General features: G+C 36.5%; 1 pseudogene; it reads right to left on the reverse strand.

The window, feature by feature from the left end:
- Window positions 1–5325: 5325 nt before the first annotated feature.
- On the reverse strand, window positions 5326–5759 carry LOC129514610 (60S ribosomal protein L26-like; annotated as a pseudogene).
- Window positions 5760–6636: the final 877 nt, after the last annotated feature.

Genomic DNA, 6636 nt, shown 5'->3' on the forward strand with positions numbered 1-6636 from the left:
GAAGAAGCCTTTGAAGAACTACAGTAGTAAGGTCTGATTTATACTGCTTCCAGGTAACCAAACAATTTGACAAAAACAAAGAGTAGTTAAACCATGGTTGTATTTCTAGACGGGATGAAGCAAATGACAGTTAATGGAAACATGCTATGAGGATAGTTTTCTTCATATCTTTATTGCTATCTTGGATAAAAGATTCAGAACATATTGTGAGACTCACAGGGAACTGAATTAGGTGGTGTTCTAATATCCTAGAACACACAGAGAGAAATGACATGAAGGCTGATAAACTGTTGGTCTGAATGCAAAATGTGAAACCAGAGGTGACAAATACAAGATGAGGTTTAACTTCAAAGAAACTCCCCCAAGAATTCAGTTTGAAAGATAATCTTTCTCCTATACTTTTCATTTGACAGACTTGTACTAAAACAATGCTTACATCTGGATCAGGAAAAGTTTAAAATTTTGCAGATAAGATTAAGGAGTTTTGAAGATTAGTGGCAAAATCAACAATTGTAGAAAAGAAATCCAGCCTACAAAATAAAATTCAAAATGTGTAAAGTACGTAATGAGGATTGCTATGGTCTGAATATATATATATATTCAAATTCATGTGTTGAAATCTTCACCCTTCAAAGGTGGTGGTATTAGGAGGTGGGGCCTTTGGGAGGTGAATGGAGCCCTCATGAATGGAATTAGTGCTCTTATTTATAAAGGAGTTTCTGGAAATACCCCTAACTCCTTCCACCGCTCGAGGATACAATAAGAAGTCTGTGACCTGGAAGAGGGTCCTCACCCAAGCATCCTGGTGTTCTGTCTCAGACTTCCAGTCTCCAGAACTGTGAGAAATAAATTTCTGTTGTTGCAAGCTGGTCTGTAGTATTTTGTTAGAGCAGCCAAATGCACTAAGGTGAGGAAAAGACTGAATGATTTATATGTGTGTGTGCTTAAAAAGGATTGAAAACAAGAGACTGGCAGGAGGACACACTGTATTTGGGCCTAATTCCCTTTATCTTGAATAAAGCAGCATAAATAAGTAGGAAAATGTATTTTCCTTGGTTCTCTTTCCAAAGTGTGGCTTTCATGGTGTACTTTTTAATAGAAAGCGTCCTCTGGCAATGAAAAAGATAGTCTTAATTGACTCCCACTCTACCCAGCAGCAAATGATTTGCTGGTGACTAGAGCTGTAGAGGAACAGAAAGTTTAGGCAAGTAGTGTCCTCCTCCCCTCCTTTGCCCTGAAATGGCATATATTCACATAGTGCAAACTTTTCAAAAATGTAAAAAGGCATACCGTGAAAAGTTGTGCTCTCATCCTGTCCACCATTTACACAGCTCTCTTTTACACACACACACACACACACATATACACACAGAGCCTAATTAATTCTTATATACTCTTGGCAGATTTCTTTATGCGTTGACCCAGAAAATATGAATATATAGTCTTATTCTTCCTTTTTCAAATAAAAAGTAGCACACAATATACACTGTTTTATGCATTATTTTTTTTGCAACACTACATCTTGATGATCAATAGTAGATAGCTTCCTCATTTTTTTAAACCACTGTGTAGTACTTCACTCTGTAAAAGTTCAATGATTTTTTAACTAGTCTCCTATTAGTGGGTATGTGAGTTGTTTCCAGTTTTTAAAGCAATGCTGGCCTAGAAAACATTACACATAATGTCGTTTCACACGTGGGCAAGTATATCTGCAGGATAAATTTCCTAAAAGTACAATGTGAACGCAGTTTTGATAAACCTTACAAAAAATCTTTCCATCGGAGCTGTACCAATTTCAATTCTCCCTAATGTATGAGAAGGCCTATCTTCCTACAAACAAGAAAATGTGCTATCAAGCTCTTAGACCATTACCAAACTGGCAAGTGATAGATCAGCCTAGTTTTAACAATGTATTTCTCTTATTACAAGTGGATTTGATCATCTATTTATATTTATAAGCTATGTCAGTTTTTTTTCTGACATATATATGTATTTCTGCCTATTTCTACTATGTGATTGGTCTTTTATTGGTTTCTAGTAGCTCTTCATACGTTAGGGAGGTTAGTATTTCTCTTGTCATAAGTTTTTCAGTTTACCACTTATCTTCTGAGTTTGTTCATAGTTTCATATGTTGTTAATTTTTTTTTAATTTTGTGGATTCTAGATCTGAATTACAAAGGTCTTCTCCAATGAAATGTTACAAAGTACTTCTTGTGCTCTCTTCTACTACTCGCATGCTCTCATTATTTTGTATGTACATCTTTGACTCAAATGAAAATTATCCTAGTTGTACTAGATCACTAGAGTGTGATAGAGTAATGAGTACAATATCTTTTCCCCATACATTCTATCACCATTTATTGAAGTGTTGTCTTTTCCCCACTGATTTGAAATGCTACCTTTTTCGTCTGGTGAATTGCAGTATGCATTTGAAATTATTTCTGGACTTCGTATAATATTCTGTTGGTCAATCTGTCTAATGATGAACCAGTGCCATCCTATTTGAAGGTTTTTATGTTTATGTTTTATAAAACATATAGGGGTAATTCCGCCTCATTGCCCTTTCCCTCCCCCAATTTTCCTTCCCATTTTTGATAATTTTTCCATATAAACCTTACGATAATTTTGCCTAGTTTCAAAAAACCTACATCAATATTATTCTTTTTGGGTTTATGTTTAAATTATAAATTAACTCACAAAGAATTGACATCTTTTTGTTGTTAACTCTACCAGCTAGATACATCTTCACTTTGTACAAAAATTTCTTGTATGTTCTTCAGTAGAGTTTTAACATTTTTTAAAAGATTTTATTTATTTATTCATGAAATACAGAGAGAGAGAGAGAGAGAGGCAGAGACATAGGCAGAGGGAGAAGCAGGCTCCATGCAGGGAGCCCGATGTGGGACTCGATCCTGGGTCTCTAGGATCACGCCCTGAGCCGAAGGCAGGCCCTAAACCGCTGAGCCACCCAGGGATCCCCAAGTTTTAACATTTTTTTATTAAGTTTATTTGCCTGCCTTTTATCTTCCTTTCTTTCTTAGGTGAGTACTTTCTTCCATTATATATTCATAGTGTTTGTTGTGTTTCTTTTATATATTAATTTTGTGCCCCACTACTTTGCTAAATAGCTTTTCAATTGAGTCTCTTGAGTTTTCCAGGTATATAATTATAATACCTGGCAGGAAGATTCCTAATGGATGCTGTGGAAGAGAAGAAATTGTGTTTTTCAGTTTAATGGATAGAAGTCCCTTCTGATAAATCTCAGGAAGGACAAATATAGATACATTCTGGATGCTTGGCTTCTCTAGACCAGACCAGGTAATGAATGCCCTCAAAAGCTGTAGTATCATTTTAGAAGGGAAATACTGGAATGAGGATTGTTTTAAAACAAATAAGTCATTGTGATCTTAATCTTAATCATTATAATTGCCATTACATCTTAAATTTATAGAGAGTACTCTATTTTTAAAAATCCCTAATACAAAGCTACCGATTTTGTTACTCCTATTATTATTACCAAGCATTTCAAAAAATACCTTTAAGATATCCATGTGTGGTTCATGGAGTTTAACTCTAATACAGAATGGTAAAGAAAAAAATCCAGTTGTATGCAATCAACTACCCATCCGTCTTGAAGTGGGATTTGTATTTAAGTAGCTTAAATGAGTTGCTTTGTGTTTATGATGGGCACAGCAAATAACCTCCTTGCTGGTTGCTAAACCCTCCTCACCTAACAATGATCTTCTTTGTCGATCTTCATGGCATGGTGTCTCATCTGTTTAGTTTGGCTTTTTATTTGACTTTCATTGACTTCGCGGCCAAGCCTGTTTTCTTTGTTTGATATGTTAGCTCAAATATGTAGGTGAACTCAGCCATTTAGTGATAGGCATATAATTTTTAAAAACCACACATACTGGATTTGATGAAAGAATGTAATTTCCTCATGCAAATGGAGAAGCAAATGTTTGACTTTTGAGTAATATCATGCTCTCTTTTCGAGGAGTTGTCCAGCTGTCTTTTGCTAGGAGACGTAGACTTCTAGTTGCTGAATCTCTGTCAGCCCTTTTTTTCTATACACAGTGCTCAGCCTTAGATCACGTAGAGATAATTTTAAATCTTCTTTAAGTGCTTCCTGAGGTTTTAGCACCTCTCAGTGCTAGTTTCTAAAGAGCTGCTGCTGTCACCCGAGTGTTAGCACTGAGCTAGCCACCATAATGTGAAATCTGATGTGTTGAAGAATCTTCTCATTTGAGGCACATCATGAGTTGTGTCATGTTTCTAACTACTAGAAAAAATGTAAATATACATATTAGGCAGGATGTCAGCGAAGATAAAAGATGTGTAGTGGAGAAACCAAAGAATGTGAATGTGTACCTTCGTACCTGTTGGTGCTGAAATCCTGATTTGCCTCTAAATTCAACTTCATTGCCTTCCCTCTGGTATGATTGAACCTCAATATTTTATTTCTCTTTTACAACATTCTCTTTAAAAAAGAACCAAGATACAAAATGCTTTTAAAATCCTAAAGTTTTATATGAATTTCAGTTTTCTCTGAGGCGTTAATTCTGATATAAAACCAGTGAAACTTCAGCTCGAATAATGTGAGGTATTGAAATTTTAAGGGACTTCTGTGTGTGTTGAGAGATGCTGGCAATTGGAATATTCTCATCAATAGGAGGTTTCTGTTGGCTCTAAATGTGAATTACTTATGTAAATGTCCCTTTAGAATCTGTTTATAAGGTAGAGAGCTTAGGGGATATTGGAAAGAATATTGCCTTGTTTTATAGACGTTCTGATTTGCTAACACACTTGAAGTTTCAATTCAAAAGTCACTCATGTAACCTCTTTTTTTTTATTGATACAATTTTTGTCAAGTTTCAGATAACTTACATTTCCCAAGAACCTTTCCTTGTGTCTGGGGTATCCTATGACATTTACCCTCTTCCTTTTTCTTTTCTGGATTATTTTTTGAACATAGTGCATCTTTCAAAGAAAGAAGACAGAGAAGAGGTGAAACCAATCCCTGGTCTATTCACATGGCCAGCAGAAGAGCCAAGGAAGCTCCCTCCACTTTTTTCTAATTGACCAAGATAGAGGAATTCTTTAATAAAAAGGTCTCTAATTTTATTTCTGGAATTATTTGATTATCTCAGTTTCCTGATGCAAATTGATATCAACTCAATAAGCAAGAACTTGAAACAATCTCCCATCCTTTTGTGCAGTGGGAGTACAGGGCAGCTGGTAGACCACAGGGACAGGGCTGGGGAGGTTTGTTTGTTTTTCGTTGTAGCAGTTTGTATAGGGAAGGTTGTATTTTAGATTACTTTACTCCCAAATCTTCTCAGTTGTTGCTTCTCTATACTTGCCCTTTTCTTTTCCCATCTGACAAGTTTTGGCTTTACATTCAAAGACCTCCCTGGGTCTGTCCAGTGTTAGCCTGGTGATAAAACCACCTTGTAGGGCCCAGTGCCCACACAGGCAGCTGTGGGATTGACTTCTCCCATTGCACAAGTTCGGGGTAGATGACACACTTCTTTCTGTAAACTTGGACAACTTTGCCAATTCGCTGACCTTTGTAGTATCCTCATACAACCTGAACTTTATCATCCTTTCAGATGGACGGAGGGAACATTGTACTTCTGTCTCAGCTCTTTGGAAAGAGGGAAAGACACAATCTTCCTGCAAATGTGGGAAGGTCAATTGAAATGCCTTTTATGGCTCTTGCCCTGGTCAGAAGTCACAAAGGGATTGAACTTCATTTTGGCTACTGCTGCTTCAACAATGGCCATAAAAGTGGGGAAAAAAGATAGTGCTTTCAGAGCAGTTTCTCTACCTACAATCTCTTGGTCTGCATGAGGGTGCAATTCTGGCTTTCTAATCTGTGTCCAGCCTTTTGCTTGGCCTATCCAGTATTTTTTCTTCTAAAAGCTAGGGCTTAGAATTTTAACATACTTGGAATCCTAGTCAGACACTTAGTTACCCTCCTTTTATTTATTTTTAAGATTTTATTTATTTATTCATGAGAGACACAGAGAGGCAGAGACACAGACAGAGGGAGAAGCAGACTCCTTGAGAGGAGCCCTATGTGGGACTCGATCCCAGGACCCCGGGGTCATGCCCTGAGCCGAAGGCCAATGCTCAACCACTGAGCCACCCAGGAGCCCCAGTTGCCCCCCTTTGAAATGAAGGTTTGCTTTCATCGTTTTTATTGCTGTTGTTGTTTTTTTTTTTTTTTAAGTTTAAAGAGGCATGTTTTAGTCATATCAGAAAGAACATGGACTCTGGAGTCAGACATGTCAGTATTGGAACCCATATTCCCCATGTACTGACGTTTTCACTTTTTAAACTAGTTATATAACATTTGTCTGCAAGTTGCTTATAATAAAGATCTGCTATGAAAATTCCTTGAGTTCATGCTTGTAAAGTACTACCCATTACCTAATAGATGGTGAGCACTCTATGCATATGAGTTTCTTTTAAATTTTTTAAATCTGTTGAGTTATTCTAATGCCCATGTATTTTGGTGAAAGGCTTTATGTTAAAGAATAAAAAATATACACTTTCATTTATTTATCAAATATTTGTTGTGTATGGTTTAAATGCCAGAAACAGATTTAAAAGCTGTGTATATGTAGT

This window comes from Nyctereutes procyonoides, unplaced genomic scaffold, assembly GCF_905146905.1.
Source record: "Nyctereutes procyonoides isolate TBG_1078 unplaced genomic scaffold, NYPRO_anot_genome, whole genome shotgun sequence".
NCBI lineage: Eukaryota > Metazoa > Chordata > Mammalia > Carnivora > Canidae > Nyctereutes > Nyctereutes procyonoides.